The sequence below is a fragment of the Sarcophilus harrisii genome, chromosome 2 (genome assembly GCF_902635505.1).
Source record: "Sarcophilus harrisii chromosome 2, mSarHar1.11, whole genome shotgun sequence".
Lineage (NCBI taxonomy): Eukaryota > Metazoa > Chordata > Mammalia > Dasyuromorphia > Dasyuridae > Sarcophilus > Sarcophilus harrisii.
In genome coordinates, this window is record NC_045427.1 from 645,400,690 (window position 1) to 645,423,892 (window position 23,203).

Sequence of the window (23,203 nt, forward strand, 5' to 3'; positions counted from 1 at the left end):
TTTTTTTTTTGGTTTCTTACAAAATTTTCTCTTTGATCTAGGAAGTTTCAAAATTTGGCAATAATATTCTTGTATGTTTTCCACAAAGGATCTGTTTGAAATGGTGGATTTTTTCTATTTCTATTTTCCCCTCATATTCTATCACTCCAGGACAATTTTCTTAGATTGTTTCCTGCATTATTGTGTCAAGGTTTTCATTTTGGTCACAACTTTCTGGCAGTTCAATTATTCTCATACTTTCACTGTTTGTTTTATTTTCCAGATCTATCATAGTTTATAAGATATTTCACATTCTGTTCTGTTAGAATTCTTACAAGGTGCTAAGTCCTGGAATTGATAGAGACAATGCTTATGTACTTAGTACTTATTAGAGTTTACACCTTTAAGACATCATATATAAGGAGGAGCTCTCACAAGCCCATTGTCTCAGAGGCAGAGTCAGATTCATTCCAACTTCCACCTTTGTGCTGCCTGGAGATTTGGAGGAAGAGAAGCTGAAGCTGGCAGAGACAAAGGACTACTGGGAAGATTCTTGGAACCAAGGAGAGAAATAGGCCTCTTTTAAAGCTAACCGGGCTATTTTGAAGGAGACAATAAAGGATCTGGACTTTAATTCCTGGCTGCATTTGAGGTGATTATTACTCTGAGTTGAAACTAAGATTGCTCCCAGAAGCCCTCTAAGAAACTTGCTCCCAGAGAACATTGTATTTTAGAGAAGAACATTACACTGTTCTATTTCCTCATTATTTATAATCTACTTTGTTATATCTTGGTATCACGTTGCTTCACTGACTTCCTCTTGCCCAATCCTTACTTTCAAAGAGTTATTTTCATCTTTGAAACTGAATCTCCTTTTCTAGTTATTTAACTTTGTTTTCATAATCTTCTTGTTTTTCTTGGATGGTTTTCTTTTTCTTTCTTTTTTTTTTTTATTGTAGCTTTTCTCAATGTCTTTGTGTGGGGCAACAGATCACTAACTTAAATAAATGAGGCATCTCAAGGTATAAAACAAAGGAATTTTAATTTTCACAAATCTCTTGAGAATCAGATATCTCACACCATTCAGCATGGTCTGGCAATGAAGAGGGGCAAGGTACAGAAAGCAGATAAAGATTACATATAAGTCTGAGATAACACTCCCTATACTCTGGATCTTTGTGATGATTAGTCAGGAGAAATGACCTCATATTCTAAATCATAAATGAGGAAATACTTCTAATCCCACCACATCTTTAGGATTACTAAATTACCTTATATGGAAGTTTTAATACCAAAGTAACCATAACTTAATTTCATATAAAAACAAAACAAAAACAAAACAAAACAAAACTATATAATCCCATTCCTTATGAACCATATGATTTCTGGAGAAATGAAACTTGGGTCTGGGGCACAGCTAATCTTCACTCAATTTTTAGAACATTATCTCCATCTTATGAGCCAGATTTCAAGGTTCACTTCATTTCTCATTTGATTTTTAATTTTATTTTTTGAGTTCTATAAATTCTCTCTGGACAGGGAGCCATTTCATATTATTCTTTGAGGTAGAAGCATTTTTTTTTTAAACTAAAGTGTCCTTCTCTAAAGATGAGTCCTAGACTTCCCTGTTCCCATCATATGTTTCATTGGTGAGATTCTTGCTTTATTGATTTTTTTTTTTTTAATAAGAAGTATTAATATAAGCACCTTTAATCATGGGATGGAGGATAGTGCCTCAAGCTTCCTTTCAGCTCTTCTCTCTGACCAGGAACCCCAAACCAAAAGCTCCCCCATTCTGCAAGTGCCCAGATACCACAGTGCCCTGCCCCACTGACTCTGCACTCACAGGGTGCTGTTCCTTCTCACCCAAGGTCACATCCCAGCAGCAAGCTGGACCTGGCATTCCCAATCACCCAAAGTTTATTCAGTCTTCTCAGACTCAAACTTCAACAAGGTTTTCAGGGAACTTTCAGGGAAGTGAAAATCTTTGTGATTCCTACTGAGATTCCAGGCACACCCAACCAGCTTGAAGGGTCTCCACCCAATGCTTCCAGGGAACTAGCTCAGAGGTGTTTGTACTTCAGACAGATTAATTCCCAATCTAGGGTCATATCTTCTCAGGTGTTTCAGGAAGACCCTTGTTCTACTCTGAGTCGTCTTGGTTTTTCACAAGACTATGTTTGTCTTGAGGTACAAATTTGTTCTGTTTGTGAGGGAAATGAGGAAAGCTTGAAATTTAACAACTTACTCCACTATCTTTCCAGACTCCTCTGCTTTGGGATCTTTCAATACAAGTTCCTTATTCTGAGGAAGTAGAAACTTATGGGAAAGAAATGACCTATAATGAGTATTTGGGTAATTCAAATATAGACAGGATAGGAACTGAGTCTTTTAACTGTAGCCAGTATCTTCTTTCAACTCAACCACACCATTTCTTTTGGATATTAAATCCAATAAGCATTTATGAAGTGATTATTCTGAGCCAATAAACGAGAATAAAGATTGGGTGTGTCAAAATAAAAATGGTAACAAGTCATTGCCTTCAATGGAGTTTAAATATACAGAAGAAAAAAAATTATCACAGTTAAGTCAATTTAAAATCTATGTTAAGTGTGACAGTCATTTCAGGGTGTGTGGGTAATGCCAACAATAAGGAGGGGGTTTGCAAAATCTCAATTTAGGAGATGGTGCTTGAGTTAAGCTAAACTATAGCCAGAGATTCTAAGATATGGAGATGAGGTAGAATATTCCAGTCAGAGGGTACCACCTAAGAAAAGGAGTGGAAGACAGAGAGGGGACATCAAATGCTATGCATCAGCAATGAAAAATTGGTAAATTTGGTCAAAGCAGGAATTACATTAGATCAATGACATGTACTCAATTTAGAAATTTAGGTGTGGTATGTGATAATTATGTCTACATAATAAATCATATCTATATTTTGTCCTAGAAGTAATGGGGAGTCACTTAAGATTCTTGAGCAGTAGAATGCCATTGTTAGAGCTGTACTTTAGAGATAAAATTTGAACAGCCTTACATTACATGACTCACCAAAATAAGCATTATGGGAAGGTACATGGTATAATTCAAATTCTGAATTCCCATTCCTTTCTTATGTGCTTTGTTAATAAGCAAGGGTCATTGGACCAATTTAGTCATTGGAATGCCATCAGAAATTGTCAAATGTCTTAAGATTGTACATGGTTATACTCTGTAGGAAGATGGAGAATCCCTAGTTGCGTAATCCACGTGTAAAAGAAAATATAACAATAACATAATATGATGTGTCTAAAACATTTGACAAATTTTAAAGCCCTATATAAATCAGACATAACTGCATGTAAGGTGGTACAATTATAATCACTAAATGATTATAGTTTATAATGATAGCTTATATCATTTTATTATTGAGTCAGTTGGTAAGAAACAAACTCCAACTGATTGTCATTTCATAAGATATATCAGAAAATACAGGTATTCAAAAGACTCCCAAATTAATGTAAATGAAAGTAATTTGTGTTGTTAATTAAGTAATAAAATGTTTTGATCAGTCTCTCTTAAAAATATCACCTAAACCCCAAAGTTTATCCTTAAAATAGACGAAATTGTGCATATTTAAGAAAATTTCCAGCTGATAACAACCTTAAAAACCATCTAGTACAAGATTGTAATTTCCCAGATATGGCAAATCAGGGAGGAGCACTGGTTTGCCCAGGGTCAACAGTTAACAAAAAAGAAGTAAAATTCAGACCCAGGTCTTTTAATATCAAACCTCACATCATTTCCACTGCAACAAAATGCTCCCTACATTGGATCCAATATTTAAAGTAGACTTTTTTTTTTTTGCCTTTCTCATTTTTAATTGTTATATATTTTGTTATTTATTTAGTTAACATTTTCACCAATTATCTTTAAAACAATTTTTGTTTTAACTTTTGAGTTCCAGATTCTTTTCCTCATTCCCACTCCACCCCCCAATTAAGAAACCACATGTGAAGTTATGCAATATATTTGCATAAAAGTCATGTTGTTAAAGAAAACATGGATCTCCCATCCTAATTTAAAAAAAAAAAAAAACTCAAGAAAAATGAAGTTAAAAGAAAGAGAGAGAGATAGAGAGTGTGTGTGTATGTGTGTGTGTGTGTGTGTCCAGTCCACCACTTTATTGAGGCCTACAATGAAGAAGAAATTTTGCTGAATATCTCACATTTAATAAATGGCAGAAATGGAATTCAAATTCAGCTTCTCTGATACCAAATATAAGACTAATTTAACAGCATCTTTCTGTGCCTCAAATACAAGATATAATCTACAATTTAGTGCCTTACTTAAAGAGCATGGTCAATCTATTGCATTGGAAATCAGATAATTTAGAACAAGAGAAAAGTAAAAGAGATCTTGACATATAGTAAAACGATGTTAATCAACATATCTTCAATAAGAAACTCAAATTAAAAAAAAAAAAACAACAAACAACAACAATAAAAAAAACTCCATTCAGTTTATATTCATGTCATAGGACCACACAAAGTATAGTATGGCATAAATAATGACATGTTTCTCTATCACTCGTCAGTTTACAAGCAACTTTCATGCTTATCTCATTTGAACTCACCTGGGAGAAAGGTGACACTGTCTTCATTTTCAATTAAGAAAATCATTTTTCTAAGTGGCTGATCCAGTGTTCATATAGCTAGAAAGTGTCAGAGAAAGGATTTGAACTCAGGGCTTCCTGTACTCAAATCCAGAATCTGCTCTACATTGCCATGTTGCCTTTCTAAAGACCACAAGATTTGGCGTTAGATAACCTGGGTTAAGTGGACAGCTAAATGGAACAGAAAATAGAGCACTAGGGCCTGGAACAGGAAGATCTAATAATGTCATTTATGGTCTACAGTAGGAGTTAGTCCCTGAAATGTGCTCTAAAAGTAAGAATGCTTTAAAATGGAAATGAGGAAGAAGAGCATTCAGGGATGAGGAGGGGGCAGTCTACATATGGAGGTGGTTAATGATTTTAATGTTATTTAAGGGGAACTAATATGCCAGATTATAGAGTATCTAAGAATAAGCATTTATTCATTTGACCTCTAGCTAATTTCAAGAAGATTTTTAGTTCCCCTTCACTAGGCACAGTAAAAACAATGTATATAAAAGCTTCAAAATGTCATAAAATAGTTCATTGTGATTCAGCACATTTTGGGTTCAGACAATTCAAAAAGCTAATGATAATTAATGATTTCTGGTGGGTGCACATTTTGTGTACAGTCTTTGATCTTCATGGACCTGACTTTCAACTTGTTAATTTCAATAACACATGAAACAGCAGAGAGATGGCAAGACTTCATTTAAAAGGGGCTTTTCAGAGGTTGGTTAATTGTTATTTTTATAAAATGAGGCATTTTTTTCCTGGAGAATTGTTATCTTCTTTCTCTGGAAAAGTCTGCCTGAAGCAAGCACAACTCAGCTATGAATTTCAAAGAGAAAGTTTCTTTCTGAAAGTATTTCATAAGCCAAAAGAATTTTATAAGTACAATCACCAGTGTTGTGTGTTCACAAAAGGAGATATTCTGAAGTTGGTCAACAAGCAATGAGATCTCAACTTGGATTAGTTCAGAAAGGGTTCTGCAACAGACTTTTTCCATGCAGAAATCTTGACTTTCTCTCTTGTCATTTATGAACAATTACGTACCTATGATTTTGTCTATTAAAGCCATAGGTTAATGGTATGTTTAAATACAGATCTTGAGGGGAAAAATAGTTTTAATTTAGGTTAATTTAGATCTGTCCTACTTAATGAATATGAATGCATTTTATGGATCAATGGTAAATTCTAGTTTCTGATGTTCAAAAGTCTTAGAACTGAGAACTTGAAAACAAACACACATGACATCTCAGTTATTCTTTGGGGGTCAAATTTGGTTGTGATCACATAGGTAATAAGAGTCAGATGCAAGATTTGAACCCATATATTTTGCATATATATACACACAGGTCTATTTATATACATAGGTTTATATTTCTATATTTATGTTATATGTGTACATATATCCACATGCATGCTTATATATATATATATACATCATTTAACCCTGGATACTTTTCCTTCCCCCTCACTTTTTAGCTTCTTTTTTATGAGGCATCCTCCCATTAGAATGTAAATTCCTAGAGGATGATGATGGAAAAATCCATGAATACATCTAGTTGGGAAATAAAAAAAAAAAAGTCTGATTTGGGTACTTTCCCTAATTGCCAGTTCTGAGAGGAGCTCTCCACCCTTTATTAAGGTGAAGGGAATCCAGAGAAAAAAGTACTTATGTGATTTTGAGTTTCAGGGCTAAAGTGATATGGCAGGATGATGAGGTTCTGAAAGAATGATGAAAAAGTCCAAAGGAATAGAGCTGAGTGAAGATTCCTACCACTTAAGAGTTCACAAATATAGAGATTTAATTAAATACATGCTGATCCATTGATTGATTCCAAACCATACATTACATTATAAAGTCCCTGAAAGAGTAGACCCTAGTACAATTTTTTTTTAAACTGCTGAAGCAGGGCAGCTAGTCAAGAACAAATCAATTTCAAACTCTTCTGGGAGAACTACACCCTAAAAGCTCTCCAAAGTTTTCCAAAGATCTGAAGAACTTTTCCTAAAGAGACCACAACCTTCCTCCTTTCTTCAAAATACTAAAGTGGGGTATATGATAGAAGGAATGGAAAGCTTCCTCTTCCCAAATGCTCTCTGAAATGATTAGAACATGAGATGCTCCAAACTATATGGCAATAATATCAGAGAAAGAAAGATTGAAGGATACTGGCTAGAGAAAGGTTGCAGGCAGAGGACCATAGAAATGACAATATTCCACCAAAATGACTCTTTTTCCTCTTACCTTCCATTCTTCTTTATCTCTTTTTGCTTGTAAGAGTTCTCAGATTCAGTTTATTGCATCACTTAAAAGTAGATACTGATGTCATTCTAATGGAATAAGACAGTCTGAAGACCAGGGAGAATGCCTCTTCAAAACTCATGAATCCTTTGGCAAGATCTTCTTCCTTCTTGGCAGCATTTTCAAAATTTCTTCTCCATTAACAAATTTTATTTGATTTTATTTTTTCCTTCTTTGATGAAGTGGGAGGAAGTAAGCAGTCAAGTCACTGATTGGAAAGTTTATCAGAGGACATTCATGGAGGGTCATGTCATAAATAGATGGGGGCATGAGGATAGGCAGTAAACAGATGGCACAAAAACAACATGGAGCACAGGGAGACACAAAGAGGATGAGACCAACAGCAAAGAATGCTTTGTCTATTACCTACCACTCTGGGAAATTCCCCTGCTTCCAGATTGTGTGGCTCAGAGCCCAGGTGTAGTGGCTGTTTCAAAAGTTTCTTAATAAGGACTAATCAAGCAAGAGGGATGGAAAAATCACCTTTGTAATGGCTGTCTGCAATGCCACTTCAGAGAAAGGGTAGCTACAACTCATTTATTATGACATGTGGCAGCAAACCAGATGTTCAAGACTGAGGATCAGGTGGGATATATTTCTCCTTTGGAAAGGTACAGTACGAGTCCAACTCCAGTGACAGCTTAACCATGTTGCTGGTATTTTGTACTTTAATTTCTAAGTAGGAAATCTGAATTTTATATTTGATTCTGTCTATAAAGCATCAAAAATGTTCATGTTATGTTATAAGGAACATAATCTAAACAATAATTTGTGATAAAGTTGAAGATCTACAAATCAGAAGTATGGTAAGAAGGATACATAAAGGCACCTTAGATTCTAAGTGTATGAAAACCTATTGATTTCCCAGGTGACTCTGGGAAAGCCACTTGGCTTTTTCTGAGCATCAGTCTCCTCTTTTAGGGATAATAACAACAACTCCTGGCAGAGTCCATTAGTGGCTTAAATGGGCTAATGATTTACAAATCTGGAAAAGTACAATATAAAAGATCAGCCGTCACCAACATTATAAAACACCAATGACCTCCATGATAAAACCATTTCACATTTATGTAGTAATGCATATTTTCCCTCTGAAGGTAGAAGATTTAAGCATTATTGTGCCCATTTCGTAGATATGGAAAGTGAGGCTCACAGAGCTTTTCTTGGAGAACATCATGAAAAAGAATTGAAGCCAGATCTCAAAATTATGTTCTTGTGATACCAAGTCTAATAACTCATTTAGAAAGGTTTGCATAATCATTAAAATTTTGCAAACAAATTGAACCTTTTAATAGTCTACTGAAGTGTATTCTATATATGCTATTATCTCCATCTCATAGATGAAGAATCTGAGACTTGAGTAAAGAGATTTGCCCAGGGCCAAAGATTTGGTATCTGAAGGAGGATTTGAACTCAGATTGGCAAAAAAAAAATCATAAATCTAGAGTATGAAAAGGGCCTCAAAGTCTCTTTCATTTTACAAATAAAGGAAATCAAGAATCAGGGAGGTTCACTGACCTGATCAAGATCACAAAGGGAAGGATTAAACCTCTGGTTCTGCTCACTGAAGAAACAGTTGTTATGTTCCTAACCTCAAGGCCAGAAATTTATCTATTAATTTATTTATCCATATCCATTCTCTCTGGAGTATCCATTTCTGATATAGGAAGCTTAGAATATTCAGCAATACTACCACATTTTCACTGACTTTTCTTCAGGTCTCCATTTATTGTGTGATAGAAGAAGGAAGCGAGGGAGGGAAGGAAAAGAAGAAGAGAGGAAGGGAGGGACAGAAAGAAGAAAGGAGAGAGAAATAAAGGAGATTGTGGGGAGGAAGAAACATTAACTAAGTAACTACTACATTCCAAGCTCTGTGCTAAGTACTTTATAATTATTATTTCCTTTACTCCTCACCACAAATCCCAGGTGTAACCATTATTATTATACCAATTTTGTACTTGAGGAATCGGAAACAGTCAGAAATCAAATGCTTTGTTCAGAATCATACAACTAGTAAATGTCTGAGGTTGAATGAGAACTCAGGTTTTTCTGACTTCAATTCCAACACTTTATTCACTAGGCCACCCTTCTAAAACCAAAACCAAAACACAAAACCAAACAACCAACCAACCAAACAAACAAAAAAACCTCAGGTAGAAAGAAAGCAAAGTATATCAGGCATCTGAAGATTAGGTTGGGCTAAATTTTGGGTCTAGGAAAATAGCTCCCAAATGCTGAGAAATCTGTGATCTAGTTACAGTTCTGTTGTGCCTTGGTTCTTTTCACTGGTCATGTATTAATCTCGATGCTGGCATTTACTGTTTGATTTGTAGACATTAATCTGCATGTCAAATTGTCAGTTTTCTCATCGGGGTTGGAATTGTTGATCTCTAAGATCCTTTCTAGCTTTTTATGTATGATCCTTTTACCTGAACTAGTTGTTTGGTCTTGAGTCCTTGGTAATAAAATCTCAAAAGCAGATACTTGTTGCTATCTATAAAGCACCTAGTTTTAATGCTATGTTATAAAGACAATAATCTATGCAATAATTATGCTTGTGTCCGTCATCCAGATTGTAGAATGATATGATTTATAATTATATGGAAGAAAATCCATCCTCCAAATTTTACATATTACTCAATCAATTAGCATTTACTAAGTGTATACTATATGTTTGGCACTCTGCTAAGGGCTGGATAAAAGAAAAAAAATCTGCTTGCAGGTCATGCTTCTGTTCTCAGGAAGTTCACAACTAAAGAGAGGACTACATACATGCTATAATCAAAGTAAATGAAGGGAATATCAGAAGGAAAGCACACAAGCTGATACAGAGAAAGTTCTCCTAGATTGTGCTAGCAGTCTTAAAAGAGGGCAGGGAAATTGGTGGAGCTAAAGAGGAAGATAATTTCAGATTGGGGTGATGGACAGTGCAGATAAAAAGAGACAGGAAGTAGAGAATCTTAAGCAACACAGAAAAACCAAAGTTGTACATGCCAGATGTCAGAGTGCTATTTATTAGCATCACTGTGACGGCCATGAAGGCATTTTGATTCCACAACCAATCCTCATTCTAATATACCTCACAAAGAGCATCTGATCTTCTCCCTGCCTCTTGCCAGTTTTTCATGTCCTTATATATCTGTTCTTCCTGACTTTTAAAGGAAGAGAGAAATTGCTGAGCCTCCTTCCTAAAGCAGATCAAGCCATCTCCTTTCTATTCTGATTCTTTCTCACCTAGTTCTATCAATCAGTCTCCCCAGTTGTTATATATCTTCAAACTCTCCCTCCCAAGGAATGAACTCCCTTTCCTCTAGCCAACTCTTTTTGTTTCTCTGTGTCTCTCCTTGTCTCACTCTCAAAAACAGACATACACATACACACACATATTTACTCCTTGGCAATATGCTAGTTCTCATGGAAGTATTTTCCTCTCAACTTCATAATTTCATTGGTATAAATACTATAGATTCTCTCACATGTATCATCACCTTCAAATGAGATTTTGTTAAAAACAAAACACAAAACAAAGAAAACACACACACACACACACACACACACACACATATATATATATATACACTAAAAATACAATCACAAATATATGTAGCTACATATCTATATCACTTTATTATATTACATTGTTATGTCATAGCAGAATATATTACATGATAAACCTGTCATTTATATATTGCACATATGTATATATAAACATAATGTATATGTTTATACATATATTTACATATATATACATATATTTATATCTCTGTGTGTATATGTATGTATTATATACATAATCAAATAAGGTCACTAGCCTAATTAGAGTGCAGAAAGTAGTAATCTTCCATTTATTTACCAAAGTGAGAATTTGTCTATAATGCAGCTCTAAGCATGACGCCAATCTGCTGCTTAATAATGTCTGAAACCACTTTATCACCACATCTGGAATCAAATATAAAATTCTTTACTTTCTATTTGAAGCCCTTCCTAATTAGCTTCAGCATCCTTCCCTCTCTCCAATGCCTCACACCTTTCTCTCTGGTACACACTCTTCTAGCCAATTATGTTGATTGCTTTGCTCTTCCATGATCTAGACATTCCGTCTCTCAGCTCTAGGCATTTTCCTGGGGCATCCCCCAACCCTAGAACTTTTTTTTCCCTCCTCCTCTCTACCTCTTGACCTCCTTGGCTTCCTTTAAGTCTCAATTAAAGTTCCATCTACAACAGAAAGCCTTTCCCCAAACCCCTTTATTTTATTTCCTTTCCTTTTTCCCCATTATTATAGTTATTATGTTCCTTATTTTATTAATTATACCTATTATTATATTTTTAAATTTCATTTGTTTTTTTCATTATTTTATCTTTTTATCCCATATATTGCTTGTTTGTACATGTTTGTTTGCCATTTCCTTCATTAAACTTTGAAATTCATGAAGTCAGAAAATATATTTTGCCACTTTTCTCAGCAAGAAGTGCCTGATACATAATAACTAGTTAATAAATTCTTATTGACTGATGGATTGGTGGATAGAAGATGGCCTTGAAGCCAGGAAGAAATAGGTTCAAATTTTGCTTCTGATACATAAGGTATGTGACCTTGAGGAAATCACTGATGGACAATTTTCTAAGCCTCAAAATTTCAGAGAAAGTGCCAAGCAGCATCACAATAGGTAAATTCCTCATTTTTGAATCCTTGTGATAATGAAATGTGAAGTCCCATCCCTAGTCTTCTAATAACCATAGCTTATGCCTTTAAGTAAAATGCAGAGAATAATAAAGAAACCAATAAACATTTATGAAACACCTGCTACATATTTGCCCAGGTGTTATTCTAGATCCTGGGGATGTAAAGATGGAGAAGAAAAAGATCCTTTCCTCCCAAAGAGAAAACAGGGCAGGGGGAAAGGAACAAAGAAAAAAGAAGGAAAGAAGGGAGGGCAGAGTCAAGATGATGGAGTAAAGGCAGGGACACACCAAAACTTTCCCAAATATCTCCCAATATCTTTAAATGATGGTTCTAAACAAATTCTGGAACAAGATGACTCAAAAAAGGATACAGTAAATCAATTGTGCAGCTGAAGACAACTTATAAGGTCAGCAGGAAAGGTCTGTCACACTAGGGTGAGAGTGAAGTGCAGTATGGTAGGCCCACCAACGTAGATCCAACGCCAGGAAAGTAGGAGTAGGCCTCTGAGAGACCGGAACTGTGGCGGCAGTGGCAGTGTCCACACCTCTCATCCTACAGACACCAAAGGTAACGTAGACGTTCATATGAGGTACAGAGGAAGAACCAATACAGAGGTGTTAGAGGGGGAGAAGGGTTCATAGTTTTGAAAACTTACTCACACCAGTAATGAGTTAAATAGGGAACACTTCATATCTGTATATATATATATATATATATATATATAGATATAGATATAGATATATATATATATAGATATTATACATATGTATGTATGTACATATAGCACCTATCAAAATCTATGAAGAAATAAGGGAGATATGGTTAGGATAAAGGTGGGGTATAGAAGGATGTGTAGATTTATGGAAATGGGACAAAGTGTGTAGATTAATAGGCAAGGGACAGTTGGTTCTTGTTCTTCATTCTTAAAGAGGACCAAAATGACTTCACTATGTTAGAATCGAGATGCACTGTTTCCCACTGGGGGTTGATCTGATCAATATGAGCTCAAAATGATCAGCTGAAGGTCAGTTACTATGTTCTTATGAACATCTGAGGTGGATTCTCTAATTTTGTGCATCTCATGTTTCTTTTGGGCTAACTCAATTCCACTTTGCTCATAGAGTACAGCACTTTGATGAGGGCACAGCATGCTAGCCAGTCTTTTGCCAGTGTCTCTCATGTCATACAATAGATTCTAAAAAAATTTAGGAGAGACCTTGAAGATGTCCTTGTATCACTTTTTCTGACCATGTTGTGAGCACTTGCCCTATCTGAGTTCTCCATAAAATAATTCTTTTGGCAAGTGTTTATTTGACATTCAAACAATGTAGTCAGTCCAACAGAATTGTACCCTCTGCAGTAGAGTTGAAATGCTTGGCAATTTAGTTCAAGAAAGGACCTCAGCATCTGGTATCTTCTCTGACACATGGTGTGTTCAGGGAATACCAATACTTCTGGTGTGAAGGCTGCTTAGACCTTTATAGAGCTGCTTTCCACTTTTGAAATCCACCTGATACACCTAACTCTCACTTATGGCTCCAAGAAGCTGTAACATGTACAGCAGCCACACCCTGGAAAAACATTTTGGCCAAAAGGCTAACTCAGATTGAGAAATCTCCAAAAATATATATTTTTTGGCAAGTGACCATTTGGCATTCAAATAATTTGGCCATCCCAAAGGAGTTGTGCTCTCTGAAGTTGAGTTGGAATGCTCGGTAGCTTAATTGAAGAAAGAACTTCAGTTTCTGGTATCTTATCCTGCTAGGAGATCTTCAGAATCTTCCTAAGATCATTCAAATGGAAGCAATTCACTTTCCTGGAATGATGCTGGTATGCTGTTCAGGTTTCACAAGCACACAACAATGAGGTCAGAACAATAGCTCTATAGATCTTCAGTTTGGTTAGTCAGTCTAATACCTCTACTCTCACACTTTTCTTTGGAGCCTCTCCAACACAGAGTTAGCTCTGACAATGTGTGTGTAAATCTCATTATCAATGTGGGCATCGCTGGAAAGTATACTGGCAAAGTAAGGCAACTTATCCCCAGCATATAAAACTTCACCATTTATGGTAACTGATGGTCTCACATATGAATGGTGGGGAGCTGGCTGATGGAGGATGTGTGTTTTCTTGGTGTTGTTAAGCCAAAATTAGCACAAGTAGCAGGGAATTGATCCATACTTTGTTGCATCTCAACTTGGGAAGCTGCATTGAGTGTACAATCATCTGCAAACAATAAATCATGCACTGACACTTTCTTCACTTTAGTTTTGGCTTGTAGCCTTTTCAAGTTGAATTTATCATAGGTGTAGTAGCTGATTTTGATTCCATGTTTGTACTCATTGAAGGCATTTGACAACATGGATGAAAATATCATGCTAAAATGTCATGCTAATGATGAAAATATCATGCTAAAAAGACAAGCATACAGCCTTGTTTTACTCCAACTGGTGACTGGGAAAGCTTGCAAGCATTGCCCATTGTCCACAATTTAGACAAGCATGCCATTATGAAATTGATGTATTATACTGATGAACTTCTCTGGGCAACCAAAATTTGACATAATTTTCCATAAGACTGATGAATGATAGTATCAAAGCTATTGGTCATATCTACAAATATCATACTTAGATTTCTGTTCTGCTCCTGGAATTTCTCCTGGAATTGTTGGACAGTAAACTCCATATCAAATGTTCCTAAGTCCCTTCTGAAGTCACATGGATTCTCAGGTAGATGACTTTTTTCTCGGTTTAGAGTCAGCCTATTAAGGAGTAAACTGGCAAGAATCTTGACAGTAATGACTAAGAGAAGGTGTTCAGATTAAAGGGAGTGGGATAAGATGTGTAGATTGATGGAAATGGATAAAGAAAGAAGGAAATAATGGGGGAGAAGAAAATGAAGAAATCCATGGGTGTTGGAGAGGTTAAATGATATCAAGACAAGTTAAGGAGCAGAATTAAAGTAGAAGAGGTAGCAGGGAAATGAAATAAGAGTTACACACAAACACTACAACAAGGATTATGAATAGAATTTATTAGGGAAAAAAGTAGGGCTAGTAATCATTGATCTTAGACAAAATCAAATGTAAATATGTTATATATTATAAAAGAGATCTTTGCAGAAAACTGAATGGGATCACAAAGGGATAGACCCTTTATTAAGCAACCCATGACACTTACACAAAAAAATTGATTATGTAATAAGGCATAAAAGCCTTAAAATCAAATGTAAAAAGGGCAGAAATGTTAAATGTACTCTTTTCAGTTCATAATCCAATTAAAAAATCACATTCAGCAAAGGGCAGGGGAAGGATAGAATCAAAGTTAATGAAAAACTAAATAATCTAATTCTAAAGAACAAATACATCAAAGAACAAAGAAACAGTAATTTCATTATAAAGAATGACAAGAGGGAGAGCTACATAGTGCAGTGAATAGAGCACTGGGCCTGAAGACAGGAGTGTCTAGTTCAAATCTGGCCTCATACTTAACTATTATTATGTATGCCCTGGGCAAGTTACTTAAGCCCAATTACCTCCCCCTCCAAAAAAAAAAAAAAATGACAGTAGGTAGACATGAAACTACAATTTGTTGTATGCAGTACTGAGGGGAAAATTTATTTCTCTATATTCTTACAAAATGGCAAAAAAAGAACATAGCAATGAATTATGCACACTTCTAAAAAACTTGGAAAAAAGCACAAATAAAAAATTCTCAATTAAGCACTAAATTAGAAATCATGAATATCAAAGGTGAGATAATAAGATTAAAACTTTATAAAAGAAAGAAAAATATTTGAACTAATAAATAAATCTAGACTTTGGTTTTATGAAAAATGTATAAACTATTAATTTATTTTTTTAAAAAGAAGAAAATCAAATATTCAATCTCAAAAATTAAAATCGTGAAATCATTACAAATGAAGTAGAAATTAAAGCAATTATTAAGAGATATTTTGCCTAATTATATGCCAATAAATCTGACAATCTGAGTGAAATTGATGAATACATATGAAAATATAAATTACCTGGATTAACAGATTAGGAAATGGAAAATCTAAATAATCCCATTTTAGGAAAAGTAATTGAACCAGTCATTAATGAACTCCCTAGGAAAACACCCTCAGGGACAATGGGTTCAGGAGTAACTTTTACCAAACATTTAAAGAACAATTAATTCTAGTACTATATAAACTATTTAGAAAGTAGGAAAAGAAGAAGCTCTACCAAACTTCTTTTATTACACAAATATATTGCTGATGCTTAATCTGTGAAGAGCTAAAACAGAGAAAGAAATTTGTAAATAAATTTTGTGAATGTTGGTATAAAAATTTTGAACAAAACATTAGCAAGTTGATTAAAGCAATATATCATAAGGATTATGCATTATAACAAGGTGGAATTTATACTAGCAGTTCAGTATTGAGAAAACCATCAACAGAATTGACCATATCAATAACAACACTCACAGAAATGATATGATTATCTCAATAGATGCTTAACAATCTTTTGACAAAATATAAGAATCATTCTTATTAAAAATACTACAGAGCTTAGGAATAACGTGAATATTTCTTAAAAAGATAAGAAGTTTCTATCTAAAATCACCAGCAAACATTATTTGTAATGAAGATAAGCTAGAAATCTTCCCAATTAGATTGGATTGAAGCAAGGATATCCATTATCATCAATCTTATTCAATGTAGTATTAGAAATGTTAACTTTCATAACAAGAGAAGAAAATGAAATCAAAGGAATCAGAGAAAGCAATGAGGAAACAAGACAATTTGCAATATAATGGTATATTGAGATAATTATAACATCAACTAGAATAGATTAAATGTTAATAGCTTTGGCAAAATTTTAGACTATAAGGCAAACTCACATAAATCATCAGCAGTTCTTTATATGGATGTACAGAACCCAACATCAAGAAATAGAAATTTCATTTAAAATAACTCTAAACAAGACAAAATACTTAGGAATCCATCTGCCAAGAGAAACCCAGGGATGTATGAACACAAACACAAAAACACTTTTGAAACACATAAAATCAGATTTAAACCATTGAAAAAGTATCAGTTTCTCATAAATTGGCAGAGTCAATATAATAAAAATGATACTTCTGCCTAAACTAATTTACTTATGAAGCACCATCACCATTCCAATTAAACTACCAAAATATTGTCAGATAAAGCTAGAAAATACAGCAACAAAATTTACTGGGAAGAATAAAAAGTCAAGAATATTACAGAAATTAATGAAAAAAATGCAAAGAAAAGTAGCTATATTATAAAGCAGGAACCATAAAACTATATTATTCTGGTTAAGAAATAGAGACATGAATGAGTTGGTTAGGTATACAAAATACAGTAGGCAATGACAGAATTAACCCAGTGTTTGATTAAAACCCCAAACTCTAGTATTAGGGACAAGAACTCATTGCTGGAAAAGAAAAGAACACAAACTAGGAACAGAACAATATCTATACTATATAACAACATATGGGTTAAGTGGGGCTATGCTATAGATATAAAGGGGAACACCATAAGCAAACTAGAAGAGCAAAGGATAGTCTACCTGACAGATCTATGGGAAAAGAAAAAAAAAATTCTTTATCAAACAAGAAATAGAGAGCATTATGCAAAGCAATATACATAATTTTATGTTAAATTGAAAAGCTTTTATACAAATAAACCAAAGCAATTAAAATTAGAAGGAAAGCAGAAAGCTGGGAAACAATCTTTACAGCAAGTGTCTCTGATAAAGAATTCAGTTCTCAAATATAAAGAGAATTGAATCAAGTTTATAAGAATACAAGCTGTTCTCAAATTGATAAATGGTCAAAAATATGAATAAGTAGTTTTTAGATGAAGAAATCAAAGCTATCCATAGGCATATGAAGAACTACTCTAAATCATTATTGTGTAGAGAAATATAAATTAAAACACCTCTGAGATACCAATGTGACAAAAAAAGGAAAGTGATGAATATGGGAGAGTATATTAAAAAGTTGGGATACTAATGAACTGTGGGTAGAATTGCTAACTGATCCAAATATTATGAAGATAAATTTGAAACTAGGACCAAAGGATAAACTTTGCATATCCTTTGACTGATCCAGTAATACCATGACTAGATCTGTATTCTATGGAGATGATAAAGTAAGAAAAAAAAGAACTACATATGCTAAAAATATTTATAGCAGCCCATTTCATGGTAGCAAACTATTAGAAATTGAGGGTGACTATCAATTAAGGAATGACTGAGTGTATATGAATGTTAAGAGTACTATTGTACACTAAGAAATGATGAACAGGTGAATTTCAGAAAACCCTGGAAAGACTTATATGGAATGATGCAAAATAAAATGAGCACAAGGAAAACACTGAACATAGTATTAGCAACATTCTGTGATGATCATTTTTTAAATTATAACTTTTTATTGACATAACCCATGCCATGGTAATTTTTTACAACATTATCCCTTGCACTCACTTCTGTTCTGACTTTTCCCTTCCCTCACTCCACCCCCTCCCCTAGATGGCAAGCTGTCCTATACCTGTTAAATATGTCACAGTATATCCTAGATGTAATATATGTGTGCAGAACCGAACAGTTCTCTTGTTGAACAGGAAGAATTGGATTCAGAAGGTAAAAATAACATGGGAAGAAAAACCAAAATGTAAACAGTTTGCATTCATTTCCCAGTGTTCTTTCTTTGAGTGTAGCTGCTTCTGTCCATCATCGATCGATTGGATTTGAGTTAGATCTTCTCTTTGTCGAAGAAATCCACTTCCATCAGAATAGATCCTCATACGGTATCATTGTTGAAGTATATAATGATCTCTTGGTTCTGCTCATTCCACTCAGCATCAGTTCGGTGTAAGTCTCTCCAAGCCTCTCTGTATTCATCCTGCTGGTCATTGCTTACAGAACAATAATACTCCATAACATTCATATACCACAATTTACCCAATCATCCTCCAATTGATGGGCATCCATTCATTTTCCACTTTCTAGCCACTACAAACAGGGCTGTCACAAATATTTTGGCACATACATACATTCCCTTTCCCTTCTTTAGTATGTGATGATCAATTTTGATGTAGTTAGCTCTTCTGAGCAACATAACCTGAGAATAGTTCAAAGGAGTCACAAAAGAAAATTTTATCCATATCCAGATAAAGAACTGATAGACTTGGAATACAGATTGAAACATAGGTTTTTTTTTTTTTTTTTTAATTTACTTTAACATTTCTCTGAGTTTTTTTTCTCCTTTTGATTTGTTTCTTTTTTTCACAACTATGGCTAAATGTAAATATGTTTTACATGATAATACATGTATAAACTAGATCAAACTGCTTAACCTCTTCACAAGAGGAAAAGGGGAAGAGAGGGAGGAAGAAAACTTTTGAACTCAAAATCTTGTAAAAATACATCCTAAAATGTATGTATCTGAGGATGATGTGTATTTGGGGGGGAGGGGGGAATGAAATATTTTGTTAAAAGAAAAAAAGGAAGGAAGGAAAGAAGGAAAAGACTAAGAGAGGATAACAATGTTATTGATTTATCTATTTTGTAACCCCAGCACCTAATATAAAATTATGGAACATAGTAGAGACTCAGTAAATTTTTATTGATTAATGAACTTTGTTTTTCATATAGATTAAACAATATTGTATGTCTAAAGGGATCAAAGGAATAAGAAAATGTAGAGAAAGGGGGGGGGGAAGAGTTTAAGGCAGCACAAAGCAGAATTTTTTTTTCCTATATAATTGGCTTGGGCAGCCTGTCCATCCAATCTGGATGACTCACATCCTAATCAGCCACATGTTGATCTGGACTGATTGCTAAGGTGACCACCAATGATTTATCTTCTGCAGTCTTGCCTTTCGCCAGTCATTTTTGGGCCACATACAGAAATGGGCACAACCTCATTAAATCTTCCCCTCAGGATGGCAGGACACTATCTGCTTTTGGCTGATGAGAAGCATAAGAGTAGCTAATTAGCTCACCCAAGGTTATCAAGGCAGTTGAATTTGGCTCTGGAATGAGTAGCTAAGGATTCTTGTTCATGTAGCACTCTGTTCATCAGTGTGAGTACAATGCCATCTTACAAAACTGAGGTACTAATAGTAGATGGGAACAAGCTTCATTTTTAATGAAATGGCAGAAAATGTAATTGTTCTCCAGCCTGTGTGGGAAGCACAAAAAGTCAGATTTCAGAAGTCCTTCTTCATGACAGAAAGTCTCTTCATTGGGAGAGAAAATATTCTGTCTGTAGTGCTTTTATAACTTATATGACCAGAGAAGCTCTGACATGATCACCCTTCTGGGAAAGAGTCTTTTTAACTCAGCTAGCCAGGTCCTTGGGTCACAGATACTGGGGGACTCTCCCTCTATTCTTAAGCCCCATGTTGAAGAATTTCTTGGTAGGATCTTTAGGGCATTACTATCTACTTAGACAACTCTTGAGAACATAGGGTTACTTCCAGGGCAGTCAAGTTGTCAGTCAAGGATGTAAAGTAGTTGACCAGATAACAGTGGAAAAAAATTAAAGGGACACAGAATAGATTAAATAAAGCAGAATTAAAGTAGGGCAGAACATAAACACTGGATTTACTATCAGGAAGAAAATATGGGTTCAAATCCTGCTTTAGATACTTGCAAATTCTGTGACTGGGCAAGTTCTCTCTGTTTCACTATCTTCACCAGCTTCTCAATTTCCTCAACTGTAAAATGAGAGGATTGGAATTAATGCCCTATATAGTCCCTTCTAGTTTGATATCGATTATCATGTAAGTCAGGGGATCTTAATTTTATTTTTTTATGTCCTTAACCCCTCTGTTAGTCTTATGAAACCTGTGGATCCTATTATCACAGTAGGTTTTCTTTTTTATAAATAAAATAAAATATATGATTACAAAGAAAACTGGATCACATTGAAAAACTATTATTAAAATGTTTTTTTTTTTAAAGAAGTACCCAGATCCTACTTTAAGAAGCCTTGATATAAGTGAAGTTTAGGAAGATGGAAAGATATATAAATTTTTAAAAATAACATAAAATTGATAAAGGCTCACCCACGCATTGTTATGATGTCATAGGAAAATTCTAAGAGGCTTATTAATTCTTTTGATGAATTCATCAATAGTGTCTGTGCTTTTTGTGATCAAGTTAATTGGGGTGGCATAGGAACTTCCAGCATTTTTTGTAAAACAAAGCAATGAATGAACCAACAAGATTTTCTTGGACTTAAGAATATTATCTGGCCTCTAACATGAAGACAATCACACAACCTGTGTCCAGGGTTCTTTTGAGGAGTGTACTTTGCAAACCTCAAGTTCTAAATAAATTGGAATTATTATTGGGGAGGCAATAAATGATCAATAAAATCATTACTTTTTAGCAGGAAAGGCACGATTTGATTAGATAACATTAATGAAGAAGGGACATAATCAGAATAGTTTTATGTCTTTTTGGGTACCAGTATGATCCTTGGAGGCTAATAGCAGAGATAGATGTTAGAAGAATAATCAACAATGAAGAGGGTTTATTGGGGGTAGTGCTCACCAGGGCACAAACACTCAAAGATCAATGAGGATTCAATAAGAACTCATTTTATGAATAAAATAGGATGAGGAATCAATCAAGAAATAGTTTTTGTTTTTTAATTTCCAAAGAATATTTTGAATTTAATTATTTGAAGGCTTGAGTACTTAGCTGAATATGACCAGTTCTAGGTCTATTCTTCAGGACTTTAAGGATGACATGTTATAATTGGAAGAAGACAACTGAAAAAATTCTTCTTCAAAGGGAATGTACCAAAGGAATATTTATAGGAATTGGAGAACTTTTGGGAGCCAAGATAGTAGAATAAGCAGTGATTGACTGTAAACCTCCCCTTACCCCCATTTTCACCTCTGAATATTATTAAAATAGTGCCACAGGAGAAGTCCTGGAGCATGGCATTAACAAAGGGAAAGGACAAAACAATCTGTTAGCCCAGGAAACTTGGAAAATTATCAGATAGGTCTATCTCACTTGGTTAAGGGAGGAATGCAGTCCAAGATAAAATACTTCCCAGTGAGTCAGCAAGTGAGCCCCCACCTCAGCAGACCACCAGGACATCCTGAGCAGATGAATGTCAACACCAGGCAAAGCCAAGGGAGTGGGGACCTCCAGCTCTAAGAAGCACCAATTACTTCCATATGGTCCCAGGAGAGACAGACATCCTCTTTCTGCAGTGGGGTTTCTACATGCTTTATCACTGCCTTGGGAGGACAGACATCCTCAGAGGCCAGAAACACCTAGAATTATGGCACAGTTAAGGACAAACTGCCTTCTTCCAGCTGCCAAACCACCATATGTTTCAGCATAGCCTAAGGAAAATACAGACATAGCCCACCTGTTCTCAGCACATGCTAGACACAACTACTAAGACTCCCTACAACCTCCATAAGTGACATTCACATCTGACCCTACCCCCTTAGCATAACACCAAACACTATGGTCACCCTTAAGTCACCATCACTGCAGCAACAAGTAAACAACTGGGAGTATAGCTACTGGCACAAGAAGCTTACGGCAGTACTTCTTCAGTCTGAGGAGCAGAGATCACATTTGCAAAAAGATTTCAATCCTGGAAAGTTTTTACAGTGACAGGAATGACCAAGACATAAACTCAGAAGATGAAAACAATGTCAAAATACCTATGAGTAAAGTCCAAAGAAAAAAGGAAAGTGGCCTCAAGGTAAAAAAGAACTCATGGAAAAGCTGGAAAAGAATGTAAAATCATATAAGCAAGGTAGAAGTAAAATTGGAAAAAAGAAATAAGAGTGATGCAAGAGAATTAGGAAAAAATTAACAACTTGGAAAACTGCTAGAATGAGGCAAATGGAAAAGGAGATACAAAAATCCCCTGAGGAAAAAAAAAAAATCTCCTTGAAGAGTACAAGTGACCAAATGGAAATCCAGAAGAAATTTTAAAAAAATAATTAAGTGTAAAATACATAGTGGGGGGAAAATATTGATCTGGAAAACAGATCTAGCAGAGACAATATCAGAATCATACTACTTGCAAGTTATAAACAAAAGGATGTTATGGATAGCATTTTTCAAGAAATTGTCAAGAAATATTGTCCTGATGTCCTGGAAACAGAGGGAGAAATAGACATTGAAATAATCCATCAATCATCTCAGAAAAGAGATCTCAAAAAAAAAAAAAAAACTGGAAGAAATATCATGGCCAAATTTCAGAACTATCAGGTCAAGGAAAAATACAATTTACCAGAAAAGAAACCAGAAAGGAGTCACAATCAGAAATGTACAGGACTTGATGGAAGAAACATTAAAGATCATGGAATACAATATTTTTTGACAACAAAGGGCTGGGACTAGAATCAACAATAACCTACCCAGTAAAATAAAGTAAAAAAAAGTGTATCTTAAATAGATGAATTTCAAGCTTTCATAAAGAGGCAACAAGAACTAAATCCAAAATTTGGCCTCCAATATCAAGATCCAACATAGACATAAATAGCTAAAAAGTTAAAAAAAAAAAGCATAAAGGATTCAACAAGGCTAAACTATTTA